The following is a 15192-nucleotide window of genomic DNA, read 5'->3' as shown; positions in this document are numbered from 1 at the left end:
GGAAAAAAGGAACAAGTAAGGAAAAATGAAAATCCCAGAGATATGGACACAGATAACCGAAAGCAGAAGATAACAGTTGGGAGAGGGAGAGAGAAGGCCGAGGTGCTTATCGCCGGAGATTCTAACATGAGCAGGTGCAATCGAGATATCTTGGAATGTGTAAAGGGTGATAAGAGAGTGTTAGTTGGAACCTTCCCAGGGAGCACAATGAGCGCAGTGCTGAAAAAGAGTAAAAATAGGCTCTTCCGCAGAATTCCGCAGAACGCAGTATGGTAATAGTAGCCACGGGGCTAAACGATGTCCTAAATGGTGACGCTGCAGGACTGGTGGAAAGTTTAGCTAAGGGAGTTGACGAGATCAGGGAGGTAGCACAGCAAACGCAGATAGTTGTATGCACAGTATCAGAGGTGCTAAGATTGAACGGAAAGCTGGAAAAGGACGTGGTGACTTTTAATCAGGACATAAAAAAGTTAAGCCTGGAGAAGCGTTTCGAAGTGGTTGAGGTAAACAGGGAGGTACATAAAGCAGGTTTTGGTAGGGCTTTTCAGCGAGATGGCATTCATTTTAACAGAAGGGTGGGAGTAGAGATCGGCTGGCGCCTGGCAGGCAGGGCTGTAGCTTTTTTAGGGGGTCCACGAGGACTCCATGCATAGAGGTAGTCAGAAGTGTAGCAGAAGAAAGTGTAATAACGAAGGCTGAGCCCCAAAAAATGGCAAACAGTAGGTCGAGAAAGAAAAGTACAAAAAAGAAATGTAACACTAGGATCAGCTATATAAACATGCAAGGAGGTAGAAAAAGAGCGAAATGGCTAGAGATAGAACAGCAGTTGAAGGATGATAAAATAGGTGTGTACGCTCTTTGCGAGACTCATCTCCGGGATCTAGAAGATCCGCCGTTTATAGAAGGTTACGTCTGGGAAGGGTGCAACAGAACGAGAAGGGAAAAAAAGGGTAGAGGGGTAGGTATGTTGATACACCAAGGAACTAATTGGCAAAAAATAAATCATCTTGTAAAGAACATATCTGTGCTTCAGGAACATTTGCCGACATAAGGGCATGGCTAGGGTAATTTATTTAGGAACAGGGCATTAATTCAGGCAAGAAAACAAGAATCGTGTTGAATTGCTCAGTGACGATATAAACCAATTTGGAAACGGGGCCAATATTATTCTACTGGAGACATGAACGGCCACATAGACGATCTGGATGGATACACGGATTGTAACGGGAAGCTAATGCTAGATTTCTGTGAGCGACATGATCTAGTTATAGTAAATACAGAAGCAAAATGGCGAAGGCCAAATCGCGTGGGAATTCCGCAACAGGCAGATGAACATTGGCTACTGTCTAATGTCGCAGGAAATTTATAGCAAGGTTACAAAGATGGAAATAGACGAAGAAGGGGATGTAGTCTGGGAAGTAATCATAAACGTATTAGTCTGCAGATGGGGCCCGTAATGAAAAGAGAAATGGAACTTAGACGAAACGTAAACGCAAAATTAAACGACGATCAAATAGCGAAGATAGCAGCAGACATAGAGGAAGCAATAGAGAAAGGCCCCATGGAAGATTGCGATTATGAACAGGTAGAACTACTCATAAGGAAGAAAATGAAGGAGGTTAAAGTAGCAAACAGCTGGAATTGAAAGAGGAAGCCACGGAGCTGGTGGAATAAGGAAATCAGGGAAGCTATTGAACAACGATGGGCTGCTTCAAGGGAACACCGAGTGGCAAAGAAAGCACAGGTATCTCAGGAGGAAATCGACCGAAAATGGGAATCATATTGACAAAAGAAACTTGAGGTGCAGACCCTTGTCCAAAGTAAAATAAAGCAGTCCACCGATTGCTGGATGGCTGATATACACGATGCCTCTAGAGGCGGAGCAAGAAAATTCTGGAACCATATAAGCTGGCTAGGGAAGAAGAATCAAAGAAAGCAGTGTCGGATTCAAGATAACGAGGGAAATTGTTTAAAGGGAGACAAGGCAGTGAACTACATTACATCAGCTATTGCCGAGTCATTTAAGAGCGACGATAGGGCAATCTCCGAAAATCAGGAAGCAACACAAGGTAGCAGAATACAAAGCAGCTTAGAACTGACCAATCTAAACTGGAAAAAGGCAGAAAAAAATATTCTTAAAAACACATCTACAGGAATAGATGGAATTCCGATCAAGCCGATTAATTAACTCGGTCCAAAAAGTAAGGAAACGTTATTAAAAGCTCTGGAAACAGTCATAACGAATAAGCAAATTCCGGACAGCTGGCGGCAGAGTAAAATGAATTTCATTTATAAAGGGAAAGGAGACAGGATGCACATAAAATCCTACAGGCCGAATACCATAACATCTGTTATGTACAGGTTAGCCATGCAGGCGGTGAAATTAAAGGTGCAAGCATGGGTAGAAAGTAACAAGATACTCGGAGAACTTCAGAACGGCTTCAGAAATGGTACGCGCTTAGATGATAGCCTGTTCGTGCTTACCCAATGCATCGAAATATCTAGAGTGGAAAATAGACCTTTGTATTTGTCCTTCCTGGACATGAACGGGTCGTACGACAACGTAAGCAGGGAACTCCTGTGAAACATATTAAAAGAACAAGGTATCGGTTATGAGATAATAGAGTTCCTACAGGAAATATACCGGGATAACAAAATAGAAATTACGTGGGAAGGAATAAGAAGTACGGAAGATGTCAAAGTATGCAAAGGATTAAGACAAGGCTGTCCTCTATCACCGGTGCTGTTCATGCTTTATATGATAAATATGGAACGGAGGATACAAGAAAGTAACCTAGGTTTTAACCTGTCATATATATTAGGTGGAAAGGCGGTAGAGCAGCGCCTCCCCGGTTTGATATATGCAGACGATATTGTGCGGCTAGCTGAAAGTCTGGAAGAATTGCAAACTCTAGTTAAGTATTGCGGAGACGAAGGGGGCGCTCTAGGCTTCAGTTTCAGCGGAGTTAAGTCAGGTCTGATGATTTTCAACGGCTCAACTGATCAGTGTCTTAGAATACAAGGCCATGAAATACCTAAAGTAGCAGAATATAAATATCTGGGGGTGTGGGTAAACGAAGGATTTGCATACATTGGAAATCATGAGCAATCACTTAAGGCCAAAGGGCGAAGGAATGCCGGGATAATCAAGCATAAGGCATTGTGGGAATACAATAGGTACGAGGTTTTGAGGTGTATTTGGAAAGGAGTTATGGTGCCTAAGATCAGAGGTACAGTCGACATTAGAAACAAATCTGAGATCCGTTGGACGATTAGCACTAGGTTCCCACGGCAAAACTACAAATGAGGCGGTGCAGGGAGATATGGGCTGGGCATCTTTCGAAGTACTTGAAGCTCAGAGTAAAATATTATATGAGGAACGCCTGAGGAAATGGGACAGTAACAGATGGGCAGCTAAAGTATTTAAATACCTGTACTTAAAAAGCGTTGACTCACAATGGAGAAAAAGAACTAGGAAACTAACTAGTAAGTATGCTAGTCACAAGGACGGAGAAATAAAGTGCATTAAGCAACAGTTGAAAATCACAGAAGGTAAAAATTGGATAAATTCGATGGAAAAGAAGCAGAGTGTGGATTTTACTGAAAGTGGAAAATGCAGATAAGAAGGAAGATTTCTTTGATAACTCAAGAGGCAGTGCCCTACTTTTTGAAGCTAGATCAGAGTGCCTTAGAACACGCAGCTACAAAAAGAAATTTAACAATGAAGTTGACGCATGTGCTGTATGTGGTAACTCCAGTGAAACAATTGACCATATTATACTCGTATGTAATGGTATCCATCCGGAAGTTGATGCAGGCGCAGTCACTGTTCCTGAAGCTCTGGGGTTTAGAGATGCCAGTGGGCGGGTGAATAAACCGGCGGTGGAAACTAGCAAACAAGGACTCGAAGATTGGTGGCTTAAAAGCAGAGAAGTGACATAATGTTAGTAATGTGGAAACAAAAATTTAATAAATAGAATGATGGTTTAGTTAACCAACGTAAATCAATAATTAAGATATAGGTAGAAAAATGAGCATGATAGCTACTGCTACCACCCCGTTTCAAAAGGTCACGCTCCTATATTCCATCCATCCATCCATCCATCCATCCTTCCTTCCATCCATCCATCCATCCATCCATCCATCCATCCATCCATCCATCCATCCATCCATCCATCCATCCATCCATCCATCCTTCCATCCGTCCGTCCGTCCGTCCGTCCGTCCGTCCGTCCGTCCGTCCGTCCGTCCATCCATCCATCCATCCATCCATCCATCCATCCATCCATCCATCCATCCATCCATCCATCCATCCATCCATCCATCCATCCATCCATCCATCCATCCATCCATCCATCCATCCATCCATCCATCCATCCATCCATCCATGTGCCGAATAAAAACCTACTGCTTCTACCGCGCTCTCCTCTATGTCATAACTGGCGGGGACAGTGCGGTGCAATCTTCCACCCTGGCGCCACCGGAGTGCCTAGGCGCAAAGCGCTTGGCTTTGTAAGGCAGATGGTTTCAAGGGGTTTTCAGACAGCACATCGTTTCCAACAATTGTACCGATATGCTCATAATCCTGAGGAAATGTGTTGGTCAGGAGGTCTTAGAACAACAGCAAAACCTCAGAAGTACGGAAAAACATGAACAAGGCTAATCTTGCTTATTGTACGACCACCCACAAAAGCTGGCGCAGGAGAAAAGAGGGTTGTTCAGAGAGCACCTGTCTCAGCGTCGAAATATCTTCGGCGGGAGCAACTGGCACTTAAATGCACACACTCCAGCCTTTTAGGGAAAGTGGCAAGGGTCTTAATAAAGGGATGTGCCGATCCAAGAATCCTGTCCGGGATCGCATCACCGATCCAGGCACGCAGGCGCCGTAAAACCTTGAGCAGCTCCGGGTGCATTTTTTCCACCGTTTCAGCTGCGTACTAATTACTTAGACGTTTTATTTTTAGATGATGACCTTTTACAAACTCTCACTTTATTCCGCACGTTATATCAGCCAGCTTTGTTAGAGTCGCCTGTTTTTTACGCGGCCCCGATGAGAGAACGCGTGGTTTGGTCACAAACACATCACGTCTCTATGTAAGATTTATTATCTAGCGCTTGATTCCCGAGGAGGGAAATAAGTACCTCTCATGCCGCTGAGGTATGCTGTATTCTAGAGTAAAGAATGTAGGAAGCTAGCCTATTTATAGTATAGCGCGAATTAGAAATACTTCTAAATATGTATCTTAACTTTAGGAGATGTTTGGCATACGTAGCATAGTGTGATGAGAATGACGCAGCCAATAACCGTGTATCGGAGGTAACCAATAAGAGAACTCTCTATGATTTGATTGGTGCATTTAAAGGGTTGTGTACAACTAGTTTGCAAGGTCCTGAAATCAATGTATGTGGTGACTGGCTGACTGCCGCTTTAACTGCTTTGCACAGGAAGGGCCTAAGTTTGCTCAAATATCACATGTATATGGCCTTGATATATTGTATGTTATGTTACTCGGTAAAATGTTTTGCCTGGAACTTGCGCTAAGTGCAATTGTTATTTATTGCGCCAGTTGAATGTCCGTCGTATAAAATTCATGATGTACGCAATCTGGTTGCAATTGCGCATTGTGTAACGCAAGTTCACAAGCTTGAAAGTAAAGGCTCAGTACTCTTAGTCTTATAACTGAGGTAAAGGTCTGCCATTCGGTGCAGTGTTAAAATTTGATTGGCGGCGTCTGGCAAAAAGGATAAAGCAAGCTCTTTTGAACTCTACTCCCACTGCAATGTAGTGTTTTAGTGCCATGATATTACCAGGCTGTTAGCAACCCAATTTGATGCTACACGTTATGTGCGCTTTTTCAAACAACAACTAAGGGAAGAATTTCGGTTCATCACAGTTAAGCCTAGTTGTCCGAGGTAAGCTCTGTATACCTTTGCTATACATCAGCCAGATGCCTGAGCTAAACCGTGTATAATCTGAGCAAAACACACATCACCCATGGCTTGACTGAGCAACCAACCGGCGGTGAGGCACATGTTACGCCAGCTGGATTTTCACGCTGTCATTCCATGTCAATAAAATGTAGGTGGAGAAATTTCCGGAATCTACTTCGGCATCTCCTGCAGAAGTTTAAAAATGGAAGGTAATAACAATAGGAATTAGAACGCTAAGAATAGAGTTCACGCTCCTAAACAAAATAACAATTACTGATTAAATTATACTTTACAGACCATACATATCTGAAATTAAGTTTATGCCAACCGTCTCAAGTTGCAAATGACTGGTAATATTTGCTAAAAATTTGCATATAACACTAGAAGTTACTTTATTTCTTATGTTGTTTCTTTGCAGGTGCGCAAAATGTAGGAAGAATTGAACTTGGTCTCAAATTTTTTGTCGACCGAAAATTCAAAGCGACATTTCCAGATCCACAGACAGGAATCAATTTTGTCACGAACGCAGTAAACAACGTAAGCGAAATCGAGCTGGCCTTTTAAATTTTTCTGCTGTTCTTTTCAAGTGACTGCTATGTTTTTACAAATGGCTATTGCGGTGTGCAGCGATTCAACGACGCTGCTTTTGCTTGCATGTCCCTTCCGTGCCCTCCAGCGTGATTTATTTGCGCAGAAGTCACTTACAATGTATATAAATTTGCATACTACTTAGGGGTACCCATGTCGGCAAAAATCTTGATCATGACTGTGGGGAAAAAGGAATTATGCCTGCAGGAGAGAAACAGTTCAATGAGCTGTTTCCCAGAGCAGTTTCTCTGTTTCGTTTGCTGCTATAGTTTCACAGGTATGTTCTGTTAGTTTGATGCGTTTTGTAGTTTGGCATGTAGAAACCCTAAACGTCGGTACTTTTTGTTTCCTCTACCAAAACTGATAACAGATACTTTAAAAAACTGTGAATCCACTTTTACAGCTCTAGGAATCAGGCGCAAAAAAAGATAGGTCAGTGGGGCTGTTGTTAATACGGTGTGGGTTTTTGATCATTGTCATACATTGAATATTTATTGATCATTTCTGTGATCGTTAGTTATGTCCGGAGTACAGTAAAAATTTCAATATGCACGTGACATATTTAAAAAGCGGTATGACTGTTCTTTTTCAATGTAGCGATGGGGTAGTAGTAGAACATCTGCCTCGCATGAAAGTGGACCGGGGTTTGAATCCCGGCGCGCAATTCTCCACCGGATAAAAAAAGTTTGCGTGTCGATGGAACTGCATATAGGTTTGGGGTTCGACCTGATGCCGGTGGATACTTCCAACAACGCACTCCAATACCAGAGCAGGAGTTGGCCACCCTGGTGCAGTAAATAGCCGCAACCTCCCATGATTATTCCTATAAAACCCCGGCCCTCAGTAACCGGCGGCTGCGGAACAACTGACCACGGCGACGGTCAGACCTGTGACGCAGCAGGGGGTGCTAAGAATTCCTGGCTCCGCCATTGGAAACTGACCCTGGCAATGGTTAAGGCTATAACCCTAGCTAGTGAAGCTAGTTAAGCAGTGCTGTTTGAGGAACTAGAGGGTATGAAATGGGATGTCAAAGGGCATAGTGAGGCTAGGAGGCCGAATAAGGGATATACAGTAGTGAAGGATTGGGAAGTACTGTGTTAGTGAGGTTTACCGGAGAGGCGAGAACTAGGAGTAGGTTTCCTTTGTCAATAAGTATATAGCGGGTAATATAGATGAACTCTATTGTATTAATGAGAGAGTGGCAGGATTCGTAATTAGGCCTAATAAGCGGTACAAATTGAAGGTTGTAGAGGCCTATGCACCTACATGTAGTTAGATGACCAGGCAATTGAAAGCTTCTACGAAGACGTAGAATCGGCAATGCGAAAAGTAAAGAAGCAGTTCAGTTCAGGCGTTCAGTCGTGTCCGACTATTCGTGACCCTATGGACCATGTCACGCCACGCTTTCCGGTCTCTCACTATCTTCTTAACATCACATAGCTTCATCTGCAATGCCACTCCAGTATTTCCTGCCAAGAAAACCCTATGGCCAGTCACAAAGAAGCAGTATACTGTACTAATGGGTGACACCAATGCCAAGGCAGAAAAAAAGCGGGCAGGAGACTAGGCAGCAGGTGACTATGGCATCGGTTCTAGGAATAGCAGGGAAGAGTTACTAGTTGAGTTTGCAGAGCGCAATAACTTACCAATCATGAATCCCTTTTTCAGCAAACGGAAGATTCGGAAATGGACATGGCAAAGTCCTAACGGGAGACTTAAAATGACATTGACTTCATACAGTGTTCAACCCCCGCCTTTATGCAAGATGTAGAGGTAATCGGGAAAGTGCGATGCAGTGACCACAGGATTTCTGAGGTCCTATATTAGTCTAAATCTGAAGAAGGAACGCATTAGATTAGTAAGAAAGAAGTCCATTAACAAATTAGCGGTGAGGGGAAGGGCAGAAGAGTCCAGGATCTCGCCAGATAGTAGATATTCAGCTCTAACCGAGGATGACAACATCACCTTACAAGTCATAAACAATATTTTCAGAGATATCACTAATGAGTGCGCTGTAGAAGTGGGCGTTAGGGTATTTAGAGAGGATGCCGGATAACCTGTTTAAGGAGACGAAAGGTGTGATTAAGAAACGCCAGAGTATAAAAACTTCCAGTACAAAAGACCGGATAGAATTGGCAGAGATATCAAAGCTAACCAGTAAGCGCAAATTGGCCGTTCAAAGGAAGTACAACATGGAGAAAATTGAGCATCGTGCAAAGAATGGGGGAAGTCATAAAGCGGTAAAGAAGAAATTGGGCATAGGCAAAAATCAGTTGTATGCGCCAAGGGACAAGGCGGGCAACGTCATTACGATTATGGACAAGATAGTCAAAGTAGCCGAGGACTTCTATACTGATTTCTACAGTAGCCAAAGTAGTGAGGACCGTAATGAGATTGGCGGTAGGGAGAAACAGTCAGACGTTCCACCAGCGATGAAGGACGATGCTAAGAAAGCAATAGGAAGTATGTAGAGGGGAAAGCAGCGGGAGAGTATCAAATAACTATAGATTTGTTGAAGGACGGTGGGGGGGGGGGGGGATGTCGTGGTAGAAAACCTGGCCTCCCTGAAAACGCAGTGCCTGGTATCATCGACGGTACCGGAACCATGGAAGAACGCAAACATTATCCTCATTCAAAAGAAAAAGGACGCTAGGGACATTAAAAATTACAGACCAATCAGCTTACTGTCTGTTACGTCTAAGGTATTTACTAAGGTAATAGCTGATAGAATCAGGACAACTTTAGACTGCAATCAAGAAAAGGATCAATCAGGGTTTCAGAAACGGTACTCTGCTATCAATCATATCCATTACACCAACCAGGTGATAAAAAAATGCTCGAAATATGACCAGCTCTTATACATAGCATTCATTGAATACGAAAAAGTATTTGACTCAGTAGAAACCTGGGCGGTGATTCAGGCATTGCGAAATCAGGGGGTAGACGAGCCGTACATGAGAGTGCTGGAAGATATATATAGTGGCTGCGCAGCAACCATAGTTCTGCATAAAGAAAGTAACACAATTCCCATAAAAAAGGTGTTAGGCAAGGAGACACGATCTCCCCAGTACTATTCACAGCTTGCTGAGAGGAAGTATTTAGGGATGTGTAATGGGAGGAGTTAGGGATTAGGGTAGATGGAGAATACCTCAGTAATCTGCGACTTGCTGGTGACGTTGCCTTGCTAAGTAACTAAGGAGATAAACTGCAAAGAATAATTGGTGACATAGACAAGAAAAGTAGAAAGGTAGACTTGAAAATCAATATGCAGAAGACTAAGGTAATGTTAAACAGCCTCGGTAAAGAACAGAAGTTTACGTTAGGTAGCGAAGCACTGGAACTAGTAGCCTAATATGTCTACTTAGGACAAATAATAACCGCAGATCCGGACTATGAAAAGAAATTCACAAGAAGAATAAGATTGAGATGGAGTGAATTTGGCAAGTACTCGCAGAATATGATCAGCAGCTTACCGGTATCGCTCAAGAGGATCGTATACGACAGTTGCATCTACCTGTACTCACCTATGGGGCCTAAACGTGGAGGCTAACCAAGAAGTTTCTACTTAAGGGGAGGACAACGCAGACGGCTACGGAACAAAAAATGGTAGGGGTAACGTTAAAAGATAGCAAGCGTGCAGAGTGGGTCAGAGAAATAACTCCAGTTACTAGCGTTCTAGTGGAAAAGAATAAGAAATGGGCTTAAACAGGACATGTAGTGCGAAGAGAGGATAACGATGATGGCATAGGGTAACAGACTGGATTCCAAGGGAAGGAAAGCGTAGCAGGGCGCGGCAGAAATTTAGTTGGGCGGATGAGGTTAAGAAGTTCGCAGGGGTCAAGTGAATGCAGCTAGCACAGAACCGGGTTAATTAGAGAAATATGGGAGAGGCCTGCGCCCTGGAGTGGGTATAGTCAGGCTGATGATAATGATGACTGTTCTTAAATAATTAGTTAAAACCTTGCTGTGTATTTTCAGCGTTATGTTGTTACGTGCTTAGTACGCACGGGGGGTATATTTACAGGGATCGGTCGAAACAGGACACTAGCGAAGCGTATAAACGTCCTTCTGCCCTTAAATCGCTTGAAACGGGCGGCATGTACCACATAATAGACTGGGGTGACCGTCGACCATTTGCAGTCAGGCGTGCTATAACGTAGTTCAGGTTGCTGTGGCGCTCTAATACAAGAAACGGTCCGATGTAATGTGACAGCAGCTTCTGACAATAACCACTCTTACGGAGAGGTGTGCACAACCACACGTAGTCGCCAGAAACATAAGAAATTGGTTGGTGCCGGGCGTTGCAGCGGTTCTTAGAACATACTTGCGAAAATAAAATTCGAACTCTGGCCAGCTGGCGAGCTTCTTCAGCTCTGCAGAGTGTTGTAGCAAGAGAAGGTTCGTCATAAAGGGAAAATGGCAGTATGGTGTCCAGGCTACAGCGAGGCGTGCGAGCATAGAGAAGGTAGAAGGGGCTGTAGCCTGTTGTCTCATGCTGCGCTGTGTTGTATGCATGAGTAATGAACGGTAGAACGCCATCCCAGTCCTTATGATCTGCAGCTACGTACATAGCCAAATTGGTGGTGAGCGTCCCATTAGTGCGTTTTACCGCACCGTTAGGCACTGAGGTGAACAAGTTCTTCGACAATGTCCTCTGTGAATTAGTGTCCACAATCATTAATGAAGAATGCAGGATGGCCGTGCCTAAGAATGACGAATCGAAGTTAGAATAATTCAGACGCTGTAGCGGATTGTTTCGCGGCCGTCTCACAATAGCGGGTTGAATAATTCACGCACACAAGAATCCATCGATTTCCTTTAGAGGACCGTGGGAAGGTCCAAGAAGGTCAAACCGAACTTGCTCAAACGGGGTTGTTGGAAGTATGACTGGCCGTAGTTTTACCGGTGGACTTTGAAGTCGACAGCTTAAAGCGCTGGCATTGCACACAGCTGGCTACATATTGCTCAATAGCTGAACGCATCTTCGGCCAGTAAAATGGCTGCAAAGTGCAGTGGAGTGTTCGGGCTACTTCTAGGTGTCCAGAAGTAGCGTCATCATGCGCCCTTTCTAGAACTGTGATGCGTATGCTTTCTGGAACGACAAGAAGCGTGCGTTCCTCCATAGGCGAAATTTTTTTTGTAACGCAACCTTTCGTGAATGCAAAAAGTGTTCTTTATACGGTCTATGGCGGGATCAAAAAAAAAGGGTAATGTTTGGTCTTTGTTTTTCTCAGTTCGGACTTGCTAAGTAGACAAGGGGCGGCAGGGGGGGGGGAGGTATTTACAGGAAAAAGCCTAAACAGGACCGCGGCAAAGCGTACAAACGTCCTTCTGCCCTTGCTCCTCTTCTTTCTTCACCGATCCGATCCACCCGACTGTTCATCTTCGGTCGATGTTCTGCAAAAGCGCGTGACAGCGTATATAATGAGATGCGGAGTCGCAAACATCAAACATGAGGTTAGGCTTATTATTCTATCATTGTGGCCCTGAATACTAAATAAAAATTTTCTCGCTTTTCTGCTTTGCCTAAATATTGCCGGCGCTTAGAATATGCAAGCGTCATTACGTAGCCTCGTGTATTACGACACTTTAGTTTATTTAGATTATACATAATCAATAACTCTATTTCGAGAAGGTATTTTCTGTGAGTGTCATTCAATATATACGCTTTTTCACGCAGCAATATCCCCGAGGTTTCTAATGAAAATTTCATATGAAATATTTTCTATTTCCATATTTATTACGTGTACTTATTCGAGGGCTGTTCTTTCTCTCTAATCGGTTCGATTTATATAGTCGAACCGTACCCTTCTATTTAAGGCAGAAAGTTGATAAATGTTGTTGCCTAATAATGGTTCTATTACTGAGCAGTGTCAACTCATAATACGCACATTTCTGTAAAATTAACCTGCAACGGTCGGAAATGATTTTGTCTTCTTTATTTTAAACCGGCAAGTTTTACACTCAAGAAATTGATCCATTGGCAAAAACGATTAGCCGACAACGAGGAATCAGCCAAGCTCTGTCTGAAACATTTAGATGAAACATTTATCTTATAAATCATTGTTTTTATATATATCCTCTAAAAACGTGAAGTGTGTTGGTACTTGGGTTATGGCTTCATCAATATGACTTGAACGTATATGGCTACACCACTGTGAGCCGCAGTAGCTATTCTAATGGCCGCCTTCACAAATGCCCCTCCAAGGTGAGAACATTGTGTAGATTTAGAAAAAAAAGCTTCTGCGAAGAGAGAACATTTGAAGGTACCTAAAGCATTCTTCTGAATTTTATTCATGACTCCCGAGCTTGGCAAGGCTAAGAAAGGTACATTCTGAGCGGAAGCTGTTAAATAACAACTTTATTTTGGCCCCTAGGATGTTGCCCAGATCAAAGCTGTGCAAAAGTTGTCATATCTGTTGAGACGCATACGCAGGAAATTGTGTTGTCTTCTAAGCAGTGACCTATATTTGGGGGTGTCAACGCTGCGCAGCACGAGCTATTTTCTGGGATGCATACTATTGGTAAGAGAGGTCTTTCTCAGATCAAATGAGAGGCCAGAAAACTGATGACTAAACTTTTCTCTTCATTGCAGCCATGTGATAGACGCAGCGGCTTCTCGGTGTGAGCTGGTAAAAAGTGTAGCTGAAAGATTCAGAAACTTTAAACCCCGATGGCATGCATACCGTATCTTGCGCTAATAGCCGCGACACATCACAGTTTATGTGTCTGAGCTAAGGGTCGATATTTATAATACGTCGGAAAAATCTGAGTGTGGGCAGCGAAAATAAGCTTCTATTAGCTGTAGATCACCAGCAGTTGATCTGCTGCTGGCAAAAAAAAAAAAAAAAAAAAAAAAAAAACCGGAAAAGTTTGTATGTTCTTGGTCCCGTTGTATTTTTTTTACCTTTGCAGAGTTCCCCTGACGTGTACGAGAGAAGTGACAAGTTTGTTCTTATGAAAAACTGTGATGCATTCGATTATTCCAATTTTCCTTTGTTATAAACAAAACTGGAGCTTATACTACCATTTCAACAGATGATCGGATCTGATTATATGTGTAGATATTATATGTTTAGGCCATGAAACCGGGTTTCTTGTGTAAGGAATTCTCTGCCTTTTAGCTTATTTCAAAGATGACTCGAAAGGACAGCTAAAACGTTTAATAATATTTTCGAGTCTCGCGACGGTCGTGCGGTACTACAAGGGGCTACCGAAGGTTTGTGTCGCAGAAAACATAGCGAAATGTGGACGACGAGATATTTTCAACATGTCAATTCCATTAGAGGTTGTTGGTTAATGTTGAACCTTAGTATTAGAACTGGATACTTCATATAAGGGTGAATGGCTAAGATACCTGTGATCAAATAAATGTTTTACGTTGCACGGGTCGAAAATTGATTTTATCGCTATTCATGTTCATGCCCATTTCCGCCATCATGCAAGGACGTTAGTTAGATAACTATCAAGATTATTTTGGTGATAACAACATGTAATATCCCGGTACAGCATGCAGTCAACTGGAAACAAACAAATATCTACGCCAAGAACAACTGTGTCAACAATATCACTATTATAGATAAGAAATAATGAATACCCGAATACGTTCATTTGAGGCACTCCCGAAGTGACTGCAAGACCGTCCGATTACTCTCCGTTAATTGATGCATACTGTTAGCGGTTAGTGAGCCAGAAATCCAGAAAATGAACATGTCAGGAAGGCCAATTCCTTCAAGTTTTAAAACTAACCTATTATGAGCGACTTTGTCAAAAGCTCTGCTGCAGCCTAAGAATAGTCGATCAACATGACCATTACTGTCTAGGGCAAACGCAAGGGCATGAACGATTGCGATTGACTGGATTATTGACAAATATCCTTTGAGAAAACCGTGGTAAAACTTGGACAGAATATAGTGCATACATTTAAAGTATTCATTTATGCGATTGGCACTAATGTGCTCAATTAATTTACGACACGAAGAAATTAGGGAATTAGGGCGATAGCTAGCTTGGAACAATGGATTGCCTTTCTTAGGTACAGGGACGACTCGGGCGGTCTTCCAGTCGTCCGGCAATTTTCCAATTCGCAATGATGTTTTAAACACTAGACCCACGAAATCTGCGAATGGTTCTGTATATCGCCATAGCAAGATGTTTGGAACGTTGTCGGGGCCACGTGAGTTTTTGGTTTTTAAATTCAGGAGCATAGAAAATACACCGTCCTAAGAAACAAAACTTACTTCTGTGCCGCAAAACTAGGCGGCTGACGGATACATGAGCTAGAATTTCGAATGGGCTTTGAAAGTAATTAAAATGCTGTTCAATGGCTCTCCGGTTAGTAATTACGAAATTATTTACCGATATCTTAGACACAACGGTCTTTTTCCGCATATCTAATTTTAGAACATTTCTCGTGCGTTTTTTATATACTTCGGCAAAGTTTCCATCAAATAGTTTTTGGGAACACTGACTGATTGTGCGAGTTGTGCAAATATTTGATCACATCAAGTTGCGGCCTCTGTTTCTTTAATCATTTGATTATGTGCTTCTGGTGTATAATATCGCGTGTCATCTGGGGAGTTTGTTAATTTTCTTTTCTTTGGTATGCACAAAAGCACCAGCGCAGTAGCGGTACATACGCTCAAAGCGATCCCACATGCCGCAGACGTCTGT

The sequence above is a fragment of the Amblyomma maculatum genome, chromosome 11 (genome assembly GCF_055883805.1).
Source record: "Amblyomma maculatum isolate TAMU_Amacu chromosome 11, ASM5588380v1, whole genome shotgun sequence".
Taxonomy (NCBI): domain Eukaryota; kingdom Metazoa; phylum Arthropoda; class Arachnida; order Ixodida; family Ixodidae; genus Amblyomma; species Amblyomma maculatum.
This window is presented reverse-complemented; position numbering follows the sequence as displayed.